The 15,109-nt window shown below is 37.1% G+C and overlaps 1 protein-coding gene across 1 annotated transcript in view; it reads left to right on the top strand.

Moving 5' to 3' along the window:
* Positions 1-224: 224 nt before the first annotated feature.
* alox12 (arachidonate 12-lipoxygenase) overlaps positions 225-15,109 on the top strand; it is a 38,073-nt gene continuing 23,188 nt past the window's right edge. Inside the window, exon 1 of the mRNA XM_039747410.1 lies at positions 225-413. The gene's annotated coding sequence lies outside the window, so the exon portion shown is untranslated. The remainder of the gene's footprint in view (positions 414-15,109) is intronic.

Here is a 15,109-nt window from a genome sequence, read left to right as displayed (position 1 = left end):
CATAATGGCTAACACGGTACAACACCCTAGTACTATGCGGGGAGAAAGATTTATATATATATATATATATATATATATATATAGAGAGAGAGAGAGAGAGAGAGAGAGAGAGAGAGAGAGAGAGAGAGAGAGAGAGAGAGAGAGGGGGAGGGAAGTAGTCCACTCCCTGAGTAACCAGCTGTCCTGAAGAGAGTACAAACACCCCCCACCGTCTGAGCCACTCTTTTACAAACAGCAGAGCCATCCTAGACTGAGTTCACTTCCTCTGCAGTTCGCTGACACAGCAGCACAAAACTGCATTTAAAAGTGTGACAAGAGCAGAAATAGACACAACAAGAAGACCACAGGCTGCCAGACGCCTTCAGGCAGCAGAGTGCTTGCCCCTGGCTAAAGGTTTGACCAGCTCACAACAGGTTAGTGTTTCGGGGTGTGGGTTTGTGTTAGCATGGGGGCATATCTCTATAAATTGTCTGTACAAAGATAACTAATAAAAAAGCAGATCAATTTGGTGATGCTTTGAAGAAATTTCAAATGCCACTTTAACTTTTTGGGGAGTGTAGAAGAGGAAACAGAAGTCAAGATCAGGTTTCAATCAGTCTAATAGGAAAATTTGCACTTAATGTATATGTGCATTTTACTGAAAATCTGACCAAGTGTATCTCCATTCATATCAGCGTGTAAAGGCGTGTGTATGCACAACTGTCAGAATGTGACCCTGTGGACATGTTCCTACTTGGGAAAATGCAAATCAGAGTTCCACATATTTAGACTGCCCTCTTTTGTCTGAAATCCAAGATAAAAATAAAGTGAGAATTAGCAGCAGGTCTTAACAGGATTGCAATGTGTTTGGAGAGGTGCAATGATGAATGGAGCTGCTTTGACCCTGACCACTATGGCTGTCCTAAAAGGCTCTCTATAAAATTGAACAAACAAGTCAAACAACATTGTTTACTTGGGCTTCTCCCTGACTTTCACACCTAGACCTAAATATTTGAAGGCATTATGATATGACCAACTTCGAGCTTAGACAGCATGTGCCTGTCTCCAGTTTTTTGTGTTCACAGGTTTCCAAATGCAGCACAGTTTGCTCTTCCATTTACCCTGCTTTAAAATTAAGGAGGTTTAGGTTCTCAGTATCTGGGTGTTGGAGTGCAGTCACATTTTCCAGGCTTGGGATCTTAGTCTTTAAATGTGAATTGTCTGTGACTTTGGATGTACATAAAGGAATATACTTTGCGTGTGATTTTGTTTCCTCTATCTCTATTAATAGGCTGTCATTCTCTGTCTCCCAAGGGTTAGTCTGTCAGTGGACATTTAGAGTCTCAGTCTCTAGGTGAGGGTAACTGGGGTTCAAACAGTGTATGGGTTTATGATCTCACTCTCTGTGAATGGGTTTGGCATCTCATTCTCAGTCAGGATTGAGTAAGGCACTTATGCACAAAATTTTGAGCATTACGGCCACTTTTCGAAAAAATGGTTTGCCAGGACAAGCTGGCCCAGTTGCTAGCTGCAATTACTTTGTAATAGTTGTAAACTATTTTTTTTGCTTTATTGTCCTTCAAATTTCAGATATAATCTTTTTAAGATGCTGCATATTGTGGAAGAATATTACAAAATAATAAAAATAAATATAATGTTTGTAGGATAGGCAAATTTGCATGTTCATGGTGAGCTAATTGATGACAGGGTTGTAGGAAGTCAGACCAAGTTGTGTGCATTGTCTGAGATGCTTGTCTGTGCATATGTTGCGCCTCTGATTTTTAATGAGATTTATATTGATAATCTAATCACAATGGTGTAGGTAGATACAAACATAATCAAAATGAAAGTGCAATTAGTGTACTGTTTGGTAGACTGCATCCAAATCATGCATAGATACCCCTCGCTGAGCTTGTCTTTGATCATGGTGTTGCCCTGTAACTGAATCAGTTCCAGCAGGCGTGGCACCTTAACAATACTGGACTACACAATCTTGGCTTTGGCTTGGCACGTCACAGTGGCCACAACAGTGAATGAATTTTGTAAAAATAAAAGCATTTTACTGTAGATTTTTAAAATATAAAACCATATTTTGTAATTCTCAGTGAGAATGTTAAGCAGTTTCTTAATTATAAAATGTGTGGTCTTATTCACAGGATCGGCAACATCATACTGAGTGGATAGATAGATAGATAGATAGATAGATAGATAGATAGACACTTTATTAATCCCTAGGGGAAATTCACATACTCCAGCAGCAGTATACTGATAAAAAACAATATAAAATTAAAGAGTGATAAAAATGCAGGTAAAACAGACAATAACTTTGTATAATGTTAACGTTTACCCCTCCTTGGTGGAATTGAAGAGTCGCATAGTGTGGGGGAGGAACGATCTCCTCAGTCTGTCAGTGGAGCAGGACAGTGCAAAAATCTCTTTCAGCATACCTGAAAAATGTATTGTTTTCCATTTCTTAATCTATAAAAGACTTGCTATTTATATCTCATTCCCAGGCCCCACAAAATGAAGCAGCTATTGTCTTTTGTTGAGCAGTTTCTGTTGCTCTCTTATCTGGTTGTGTTATCAAGTAGGTAAGCACTGTGGAAGATAGCATGTTTAGTTTCATAGAAGTGTCTGATGTTCACACTCTTGTTAAATGAAACAATAGTTTGACAAATCAAACACAGTAGACAGACCTTTCAGAGGCTTTCTGGACTATATACTGTATATCCAAGAACCTAGAGGGCCAGTAGCCTTGTTTAAGTTTAAGCCTTGGCTTTAAACTTTTTTCACGTTGCCATTATGGGGTGAAATTCTCATTTGATTCTGCACATGTGATGGCCTGTGCAATTTTTTTTTTGCTGTGGTATGCAGGGCTGGTAACATCCGTTTGGTGAGACCCACCAAATCAACAAAATTGGTCGTACAATTTTAACATGTAAAATTTTAACAGGCGACAAGAAAGGTAATGTAGTATATATTCCACGAATAACATTAGACACAAAAGGAGATCTTGATATGCCATTCGTATTAAAACGTTTACAGTTTCCTGTTAGAATAGCTTTTGCTATGACAATTAACAAATCACAGGGTCAAACATTCAAAAAAGTTGGTTTATTTATTAGAGAGAAAGAAATTATATTTACAGGCAGTTATATGTTGCGTTGTCACAATGTAAATCCAAAAACGGAATCAAAATTCAATGTAATCTTGAAGTAAAGTTAATTCCAAATATTGTTTTAAAGTAAAAGTGAAAATAATGCAATGTAATAATTCCCTTGAAAATAAAAATCTCTTTAAATTGTATATCCAGTTAACCAAACCCGGGGGTTGGCGAGCAAAGCGAGCAGGGGCAGACCCCCATAGTCTAATAAATTGTTAAATGAAAGTAAATTAATCCATCCAATTAAGATTAAATTGTTAAGTTTCACTTGCTACCGTTCTGCGTTTGCTGATCACCATAGCTGATAACCCTAACTGAGATAGTAGTTAATAGTTGGCTTTCACCCAGAAACAGGACCACAAGCAGGGTTGCCTGACTCATCAGTAGGGTAGAAATGTTATCTGAGGACTATGATCTATGTTAAAAGTATTTTATATGTGCATGCTATTTGAAAACAGTTTATACTTTGCTACCTGATTTTAGTAAGTAATTTAACAAAAAAAGAGAACACATCTATTGGCAGACCATTTGAAATATTTTCCTGCCAGCAGCCTAAGCTTTGGGAAGTGTAAGTGATTAGCCTCCCTGCAATGGATGCGTCCCTGCAAATTTAAAGTCTTTGGCACCATAAGCATATTTGCCTTGCCAGTCAGGATGTGCTAGTTAGGGGTTTTAGACTAAGATGGAAGAAGTGGATTAGTTTGGGCTAGGGTCTCAGCCAGGCCAAAGTGTTAAAAGAGTGCTGTCCTGCAAACCCCTTCCCATCCATGTACAGTATCTGTTTTAGCCATGGATTGATACACACTTCATAACACAATACTCTCACAATGTAGTATATATTCGGAACAACAGACAAATAAATAATAAATATTATATTTGGAAAAATGAAAAAGAACACCCAAAATAGGCATGAAAATGATAACAAGGTATAAATTCTTCACCTCTCCCTTAGGACACAGCCAACAAAAAACTATTTTCTTGAGTTTTGCTATTGCTTTATCACTCCTCTTTCAGGATTCTCTAAATACCTTGGCAGTTTCAAATCAGTCCTGTAAGCTAAAAGACACCAGTCCTTTTTAACTAAACACACACACTGTGCAAACAAAACTAGACATTTAACAGACATTGCATTGTTCCTGTAAGCCACACCTTTATAATATCCTTAACATTAACAATATTTTACAAAATGACAATCAATATATACACAACACAATATGTGAAAGTTAGAAAAATGCTCAGTTACATCAAAATGCACATGCGCTGTTTTGATTCTGCAGTGTTCAAATTGAAGTTCTGAGAAATTTGAAAATATTTCATTTTTTTTAAGGCAGTATGTACTTTAGACATACAGTATGATATATACGTAATTCTTACAGGTTCTATTTAACTCTCAGTTTTGAATTATTATTTCCAAATGTTAAAAAATATAGTTGTGTGAAAATGCTGCCCTGGCCAAAGTAACACCTGAAGCAGTTGCCTTGTCACCTCATCTAACACACCGGCCTTAAGTCTCAGTCTCTAGATATGTAGGATCAGACTATATTCCAGCATTCTTTGGCTATGGGAGTCTTTGGAGTTACCACTTCTGATGTCTAACCTTCTACTTCATTGTGTGCATCTGAATTTCAAAATCTCAGGAGGAACATGAAGTCGCTGTTATTTTGTTTCTCATGCTGCACGAAATGCAATCAAAGATGACACATTTTTTCATAAAAAATAAAAAGCCAATTAATTAATCACATATCACAGCACTCAAAATGCAATGCACCCATAAAATGCTATTTCTGACAGGTCACGGTGTTGTTTTTTTCTATTATATTATGAATCAGGTGACAGGTCGAGGTTACATCACAATGTGTGTGTGTTTGGAGTCAAGGTCTCTTTGTGTGAATTTAAGATTCTCTCTTTTTATGTGTACAGGTTTGACATCTCATTCTCTGGTAGTAGACTTGCAGTGTCATTCTGCATGAGTATCTCTGGAGTCTGCATGCTAGCTTAAGGTTCTCTACCTTTATACAGTTAGGTCCATAAATATTTGGACATAGATAACTTTTTTTCTAATTTTGGTTCTGTACATTATCACAATGAATTTTAAATGAAACAACTCAGATGCAGTTGAAGTGCACACTTTCAGCTTTAATTCAGTGTGTTGAACAAAAAGATAGCATAAAAATGTGAGGCAACTAAAGCATTTTTTAACACAATCCCTTCATTTCAGGGGCTCAAAAGTAATTGGACAAATTAAATAACTGGAAATAAAATGTTAATTTCGAATACTTGGTTGAAAACTCTTTGCTGGCAATGACAGCCTGAAGTCTTGAACTCATGGACATCACCAGATGCTGGGTTTCCTTCCTTTTTAATGCTCTGCCAGGCCTTTACTGTATGTGTGTGGGTTTGAGGTCTCATTTTCCAAGAGCTAATATAGGTTTTCCTTCTTTGATTATGATTGCATTCTCAGTCCCTAGCTATGAATGCATATTCAGTATTTGTGTGCAGATTTGGAGTATAGTATCCCTTCATTTTCAGATATATGGTGAGTGTATTCATGGTCCTTTTAATCTATAAGAGTCTTCTGTGCGTGTATTTGCATTTATAGTCTCTGAGTATGACTGTTAATATCTATGTTTGAAATTATGGCCTGTTCTTCACTTTGCATGGATTTAAGAATTTTAGTTTGCCAGTCAGAGTGTGAAACCTATAGGACCTGAATATGAAGTAAGCATTTGTGCCTCCCAGATATGATACTATCTCTGCATAAAAAAATGAAGCACTGCACTTTAAAACACAAGATTGCTGCTTCTGGTCTTGTCACTGTGTGACCCTGAGTCACTCAACCTGCCTGTGCTCTATTTTAGAACAAACATCTACAAACAGTTGTAGTGAACCCTGATCTTGTTAGTCTCTTCAGATACTGGTATCAGAAAAATATATTTTAAAAATAATAATATAAGTTATACTTGTTCCACGCCACCTCAAATTGGGACCTGAGTTCTGCCATGTAGCGGGCGATTCCTCAGCACCACACAAGTTCTGATCCCCAACAGGCCTGAACCCTCTGGTTCTCCGACAGTTTTGACAGTGACATTCATGTCTCTGGTGACTCTTCCTATGAAGTCAGTAGACAAATTGGGAAAGCATGGGGGGCCATGACGTCATTGGAAAGGTGTGTGTGACACTCCCAATATCTATGCAAAGGGATGAAGGTCCAAGTCTTTAGAGTGGGTAGTGCTGGTTTGACTTTGTGTCGAATGAGTGGATGCTCATGGAGTCCTGAACGAGGCGCATTACTTGCATTTTGAGGGAGTGTCAGTCAGAGCACTACAACCATGTGGCACAATTCCCCGAGGGTGATCCAGCTCACAGGATCCTCATTGGATCAGGCCAAAGGGATGCCCATGTACCACCTGGCTGTGGCAGATAGATGGTCATTTCTGGAGGGTGGGACTGAACTGCGTGTCTGCCTGGAGGGTTGCCAACCAGGATCCTGAGCTATTTCGTCATGTGACGTGTGCGGCAACATGGTCTATCAGTGCATGCTCCTCAACCTGACCTGTTATACTCAGTAATCATAGCACTGGAGAGTGGTGGCATGTGCATGTTGATCAGCACATACAAGTAAACATTTTATTGTACCCTTTCCAAGTCATAATATTGACCCCGTTAACCTATATGGCACAGTGATGAGTCCTGTCTTCTATGGCTCTAGAATTTGTGTTTGTTGATTGGCTGGTCACTGTCAACAAGGAGTTTGTAAGCATTCCCTGGGCCGCTGTAGATTTTCTCTGAGTGCTTGTATTTACTTCCGCATGTGAAAGATACACAGGTTTGCTGGACTTTCATTTGTAGTTTGTTCTGAATGTGATTTTGTGTATATGCATGAGTGTGCCCTGAACTGGACTGAAAGATGGATTCATGCATTGCTCTTTTCTCCACAAACCTATATTGGAAAACATTCATGGCAATTGATAGATGTATGGGAAATGAACAAGACATCTTTAGATCTAAAACCATGTTCATCTCCTTTAACTCCTTTAAGAAATCTTCCTGCCTGTTCCTACAGGTTCAGCCCACAATCTAATTTGAGTCTGGCCAGATTACATTATGGTCAGTATTTTGTATTGAGCTCTTGAGATGTGTCATGGAATGTACGGAGATGAGCTATATTATCAGATCAGATCAGATTAACACAATCAGTTCCCATCATTGACTTGCTGTGTACTTTTAATCAGTTTACTTCTGCTGCTGTTGGGCCAACTGTGCTTACAGTCATATGAAAAAATTTGGGAACCCCTCTGAGCCTGCATAATAATTTACTCTACTTTCAACAAAAAAGATAACAGTGGTACGTCTTTCATTTCCTAGGAAGATCTGAGTACTGGGGTGTTTTCTGAACAAATATTTTTAGTGAAGCTGTATTTAGTTGTATGAAATTAAATCAAATGTGAAAAACTGATCGTGCAAAAATGTAGGTCCCCTTATAATTTTGCTGATTTGAATGCATGTAACTGCTCAATACTGATTACTCACAACACCAAATTGGTTGGATTAGCTCATTAAGCCTTGAACTTCATAGGCAGGTGTGTCCAATCATGAGAAAAGCTATTTAAGGTGGTCAATTACAAGTTGTGCTTCCCTTTGACTCTCCTCAGAAGAGTGACAGCATGGGATCCTCAAAGCAACTCTCAAAATATTTGAAAACAAAGAATGTTCAAGATCATGGTTTAGGGGAAGGCTACAGAAAGCTACCTAAGAGGTTTAAACTATCAGTTTCAACTGTAAGGAATGTAATCAGGAAATTGAAGGCCACAGGCACAGTTGCTGTTAAATACAGGTCTGGCAGGCCAAGAAAAATACAAGAACGGCATATGTGCAGGATTGTGAGAATGGTTACAGACAACCCACAGATCACCTCCAAAGACCTGCAAGAACATCTTGCTGCAGATGGTGTATCTGTACATCATTCTACAATTCAGCGCAATTTGCACAAAGAACATCTGTATGGCAGGGTGATGAGAAAGAAGCCCTTTCTGCACTCAAACCACAAACAGAGTCGCTTGTTGTATGCAAATGCTCATTCAGAGAAGCCAGATTAATTTTGGAGCAAAGTGCTTTGGACTGATGAGACAAAAATTGAGTTATTTGATCATAACAAAAAGCACTTTGCATGTCGGAAGAAGAACACCGCATTCCAAGAAAAACACCTGCTACCTACTGTCAAATTTGGTGGAGGTTCCATCATGCTGTGGGGCTGTGTGGCTAGTTCTGGGACTGAGGCCCTTGTTAAATTCGAAGATCGGATGAATTCAACTCAATATCAACAAATTCTTCAGGATAATGTTCAAGCATCAGTCACAAAGCTGAAGTTACGCAGGGTTTGGATATTCCAACAAGACAATGACCCAAAACACAGTTGGAAATCTACAAAGGCATTCATGCAGAGGGAGAAGTACAATGTTCTGGAATGGTGGTCACAGTCCCCTGACTTGAATACCATCAAAAATCTATGGGATGATCTGAAGCAGGCTGTCCATGCTTGGCAGCCATCAAATTAACTGAGCTGGAGAGATTTTATATGGAAGAATGGTCAAAAATACCTCCATCCAGACACTCATCAAAGGCTATAAGGCATCTAGAGACTGTTATATTTGCAAAAGGATGCTTAACTAAGTATTGATGTAACATCTCTGTTGGGGTGCCCAAATGTATGTACCTGTCTAATTTTGTTATGATGCATATTGCATATGTTCTATTAATCCAATAAACTTAATTACTGTTTCCATAAGGCATGTCATATATTAAAGGGAAGTTGCTACTTTGAAAGCTCAGCCAATGATAAACAAAAATTCAAAGAATTAAGAGGGGTTCCCAAACTTTTTCATAAACTTAGGGACTTAGATTGTAAAGTACTTTAGAAAAGGGGTCTTTGGAATTGAGATTCACCTACTGAGTCACATAGTTGAAGAATAGTCTCTGACAGTATTTTTTATATCTTTATGCTTCTACAGTATATAAAATAATGATCTGAAGATTGATGGACAAGGGAAGGCTGCTCAGGAGACCCTCTGGTTCTTTTGCCTGTTATCCATGTGTGTCAACTCATTTCTGCTTCATGACTAGGAATGGATATGGATGCACACAGCATGCAAATATGAAGCAGCTCATTTCTGTATTAAGTAGTACAGTTGTGTGGTCAGCTTGGGGGAAGTGACTTCAGAACCTTAAAGCAATTTTGATGACAACAGGCCCTTCAGTTCACCAATGCTATTCACATAATTTTTTCAAAACAACATCAAGTTTTTAGCTCATATCCTGTGCACCGCACAAGATGAGATACAGACATGACCAGGGATTGATTGGCTATCAGGGAATTTCCTGTTGACGTTTGAAGTTACTGTGCACAACCTTTCAAATTCTCAGAACTAAACGAACACACATTTACAAAATTTACAAAAAAATGTCCCGTCCCTAAATGGTATAACACCACATTGCATGCAGCTATCCAGGAAAATGAGACAACCCCTCCCCAAATGGGCATAACCCCACGTGCATGAAATTAAAACATTCCATCTGTTAACCCACTTACTGTATTTAACCAGCTTACAATTAAAAACAAAATTAAAAGAGAAAAAAGAAAGGTGATGCAAGGATTACACAGTGGAGAAGGATGTAGTGTGAAAACATCACTTTTATTTAGAACATGTGAGAAAACTTGTCATTTATTAACTTTACAACTCTGCCTTGGTGCACAAAATTAGTCACACTGGGTGACAGCAATGTAGCTGCTAGCTACTGTAGCAGATGCGATTGGCCCTACAGTCTGTCATAGTCTGTCAGGTTTTTAGGGTTATTTTCAGTGGTCCTCAAGCTTTTACTGTTTTTTCTGCTTCAATTTGGGTTACACGTTGCTCTTTTTGTTTTCATGCTCCCAATTTTTTTGTGCAGTCTTGGTTTATTTGCATTTGATCTTTATGAATGATTTTTGCATATACAGTTATGTTTTTACTTTTTCTGAATTGTTTTTGCTTTTCCAATGTGTTTTTGCATTTCTTCATTTGTTTCTCATATTCAGTTTGTTTTCTGAATTTCTGCGTTTCCAGCTTTTTTGCATTTTCTCAATTTGTTTTTGCATTTCTCAGTTTTTTTTTAGTAGTCAATTTGTTTTTGTATATTCTTATTCACTATTGTGTATTCCTTTTTTTGCATGTTCTGATTTGCTTTTTGCATGTTCAGATTGTTTTTGTGTTTTATGATTTTTTTTGTGTGTGTTTTCTATTTTGTGTTTGTGTTTCCAATTTGTTTTTGTATTTTCTGATTCATTTTTGTGCACTGAACATCAGGGCTACTGTAGTTATTAACAAGCTGCGTCTAGCAAATGTGATGTGTGGATGCTTTAAATGACAACTCTGTTAATATCAATTCACTAAATAACTTAGCAGCAAACAAGTGCAGCTATAACTCAGCAACCCAGGTTCACTTTCGTAGCTATCTTTAGTCTTTAGAATTTAGGTTGTATGTGACCTACTGTATTAAGAAAGGGAAAATGTTTAGTGAATTTACTATGTAAGTATTAAGCAACTGAGATACAACCTGGTATAAATGCCCGGGGAGAACAACAATGCTGTGTGTCAGTTCTGCTTCAACTAGCAGCCACAAAAAGTCAGTCCAGTGGTGCTGGTGAGGCAGAAGGTCAGAAGTTAAAATGAGAATAGCTAAAGATACAGTATGTGCAACACTGTGGCACAGTGGTATGATAATAGGATATAGGTTTGCAGGTACATGTATTTTACATTATATGACCAGAGTAAAATATTATGGCTGCTGGATATGAAGAAATTACATAAGGAATAATAATATATTATAATACATTATAGCTAAACAGACATCATAAATTATGTATTGCAATATTATAATTAGCCATGGTACATAGTAGTATACACTACATAGTCGTAATCCTAATAATTACTTAATTGCTTTGTTATTAAAGATGAGTCTAGCCCTGTACGAAGGGATTAAGATAGTACAACTGCAGGATCCATGCCAGACACAAGAGAGGATTGTACATCTGGGTACATGGCAGAGGCAAAAACATTCTTTTAATTTTATGAAACTGTTTTTTGTTTGTGTTTTTTTATGTTTACATCTTATATATAAATATACAGTATATGTACTGTAGTTTGATAGGCACTGGCTCTTGGTGATCACATACTGGATAGGTGGGTTAAAAATATATATTTGTGTGTAAATTTTAGCAAGCTGCAGCTTGCGGTACTAGGAAATTTTCACCACTTTGCATAATAATAATGAGAGACTGCACAAATGCATGCAGTGTAGATGCTCTTTAGCCTGTATTGCTGTTTTTGAGTAAAATTTCAACTTTGTACTATGTGCCTGGAAATCACACCCTAAGGCTGTCCCTTTAATATACAGTTCTAATACTCTATGTAAAACATCCAAGGGAATAAGATATTAAGAAACTCTTTACTCGTTTAAAATAAATGAATTTCTAAAAATTAACCAAAAATAGTATTATAATAAATTAAGTCAAGCTAGACACTGGCAGAGAACATATTGCATTTTGGATATTCATTTAACATAACATTCTTAAATATGCTGACGGGTCATGGAGAGCAAGGAGCAAAGGGTGCAAGGCAAGAAAAAGCCATGGACAAGGTGTCAGTCCATCGCAGGGCACACTCTTGTACGCATGCATAACCACATTCAAATAGGGACAATTTAGGTCCACTAATTAACCTGGCGTGTAAATATTTTGGGATGTGGCAGAAAAACCAGAGCACCAGATTGAAAAGCCATAAGAATAAGAGAACCAGACATGGAACATGAACCCAAGTGTTACCCTCATGTTAAACTAACATTCTATTATTTTACCAAATCTGCACAGTGTGATTTTCTTTGAATGTTATTTAAATTTGCAATTGATTTATGTTTAGTTGTTTAACAACATGGGCTAAAGGCATAACCCAAACCCTGGAAATGACACTTACATACAAAGTCTCATAGTTACTCATACAAGGCTAATTTTGAGGTGCTGAGATGTGTGTTCAACAACAACAAATACAATTTATTTCTTGTATAGCCCAAAATCACAAAAGGAATGCCACCATGGGCTTTAACATGCCCTGTTTTTTCACATTCCCAAACACTTTGCTAAGAAGAAAAGAGAAAAACTTCTCGAAAAAAAAAAAGCAGACTCTTGCAAGGAAAAAATCTTGGGAAAGGCAATTAAGAGAGACCCCCTCCCAAGGTACAGTAGATTGAGCATAAAATGGGTTCCAAAGAATGGGATAAATACAATATACAAAAAGAATACAAGTAACTCTCTTCACAGAGCTAGATGGCCATTCTTATTATTGCCACCTCAGAAATTAAATACGACAATACAAACTATTTTGTTCTAACACAGTGCTCCTCACCAAGTGCAGACACAGAGTGCCATGACAGCACTTAAGATGAAAAGGAAAAATAAATTATACATCTCACTAAATACAGACATATCACATATAAGAATACCAATTTGTTCAAATACATCCAAAAAGTAGAAACTATTTCACATGAAAGAAAAACTTCAGCTATTGTAGAACCAAGGTCAGACTGAAGAAAAGGAAATCCAGACACAGTCGAAGTCCTTGAAACATCAGCCAACAATCCGCCTCCCCTCTATTAGCCAAACTACAGCTGAGTCAGTTTTGGGCCGGTCAGTCTGATGAAAGGACCCTTATACCTGATGATTGCAGTGTTCTTTCATCTAAGATGATTTTTCCATAGGCAGACAAACAACTTGGAATTAGAGCAGTGCCATTAAGTGCCACATGAGAATACCAATAAGAGAAACTGAATAGGTGAGTGTTAGTAACAGTTTATAACTATCATATTACTTATGCTGAGGTGGAAAGGCTGTTGCCCGGGATTTGTTTCCTTGCCTTGCACACTTTGTTGGCTGGGATTGGCTCCAGCAGACCCCTGTGACCCTGTAGTTAGGATATAGCAGGTTGGATATTGGATGGATGGATGGATATTATTTATGTTTTAGTACTAATGACTAACAAAAAAGATGCAGTATGCACAGTTAATCAGCAGTTCAAGTCTGAGTATGCTAAAGTGAAGTGGTGAGTCTTCACCTGGGATTTAAAAGCTGAGACCGAAGGGGCATCTCATATAGTAGCAGTCAGACCATTCCACAGTTTATGGGCCCTGTAACTAAATGCTCAACCTCCCACTGTTATTTTATTAATCCTTGGAATCATAAGCAGACTGGCATCTTGAGATCTTAATGTGTGCTCTGTTTTGTAAGTAATTATAAGTTAAGATAAGTAAGCAGGATCTTGGACTTTATATGTTAAAAGAAGGATTTTGAAATCTGCTCTAAACCTAACCAGGAGCCAGTGTAAGGACTTAAGAACTGGAGTTATGTCTTTATATTTTCTTGTGCTTGTAATATTTATTGCAGCAGCATTTTGAATTAACTGAAGCTGCATAAAGAATGATTTGAGAAGCCATTGAATGCCGCATTTGCATTAGTCAATCCTACTAGAAATTAATGTATGAATTAATTTCTCAGTATCCTATATATTTAGAAAATACCTCAATTTCCCAATATTTTTAACATGGAAGAAAACTTGTTCTGGATACTTTTCTAATGTGCACATTAAATGATATGCTATTTGTCAAAGATAACACCTAGATTGCTGGCTGATATGGTAAAACTAATAGTGATTCCAATTAAATTAACTATTGACAAAATATTGTTGCAATCAAGCATCATTCCCTTCAATAATTAGCATTTCTGTTTTATCTGTGTTCAAAGACGTAGTTCTCATCCATCCATTCACTTACACATCTAATTAAGGACATCGGAGAAACATTATTTGGTCTAAAAGAAAGGTATATCTGTGTGTTATTTGCATACAAGTGAAAATGAATGTAATGTTTTCTAATGATAGCTTCCATTGGAAGCATGGAAAGTAAAATAAAGGTCCCAGTAGTGAGAATTGTGGGATACCATATCTCACTTCTGTATACAGTATAATGAGAGAGTACTGTTAGCACATTTCTGTATGTTCTAGAACTGATTTGATAAATAAGAACTAAACCAACCAAGGACTTTGCCTGTAAACCAAATGTAATATTCTAGCCTGTGTAGTAAAATAGAATGGTTAATGGTATCAAATGTTGTGCTTAAATCTAATTACATAATTACAGTGCAATTTCCTTCATTAGGAATATCAGAATGTGGTTTTCAACATGCGTTAGTGCAGTTTCTGTACTATGATCAGTGCGGAAGCCAGACTGGAATTTTTCAAATAAATTGCGATGAATAAGGTGAGACTGAAGCTGATTGGCAACTATTTTTTCAAGTATTTTACAGAAAAAAGGGAAAATTTGAAATAGGTCTACAATTATTAAGTGCATGTCAGTCTAGGTCTTACTTTTTAAGTTATGGATTGATAACTGAAACTTTCAGTGCATCAAGAACTGTGCAGTTCTGTAATGAGCTACTGTTAATGCTAAGCATAGTCACTGCAAGGACATGCATTGATCTTTTTACTAGTTTTGTTGACAGTGGATCTAGGGAACAATTATTAGATTCTATTCTAGAAATTAAAGTTAAAACTTCTTCTTCTGCTACAAGATTAAAATTTTTAAAGCGCTGAATGCAAGGTGAGACAAGGTATGCCAGGCTAGTATGCAGTTTGAACTGTGATGCTGAGATCACATTTTCGACTTTTGTTGTAAACAGTACACTGAGATTATTATTGTTGTTATTTATTATTTTAGAATAGTAATCTGAACAGGCTTTAAAGAGAGCTTTGTTTATATTTTTAACGCTTTCTCTCCATGCAATGCAAAAGGCCTGCAGCTTTGTTGTTCTCCATCTATGCTCCAGTTTTTGACACTAATTTAAGAGTTTAAGTGCTCTCATTAAACCAGAGAGAGTTTCTATGCGCT

This window comes from Polypterus senegalus, chromosome 3 (genome assembly GCF_016835505.1).
Source record: "Polypterus senegalus isolate Bchr_013 chromosome 3, ASM1683550v1, whole genome shotgun sequence".
NCBI classification, from domain to species: domain Eukaryota; kingdom Metazoa; phylum Chordata; class Cladistia; order Polypteriformes; family Polypteridae; genus Polypterus; species Polypterus senegalus.
Note: the sequence above shows the minus strand (reverse complement) of the source record. Positions and strands in the feature narration are given on the sequence as shown.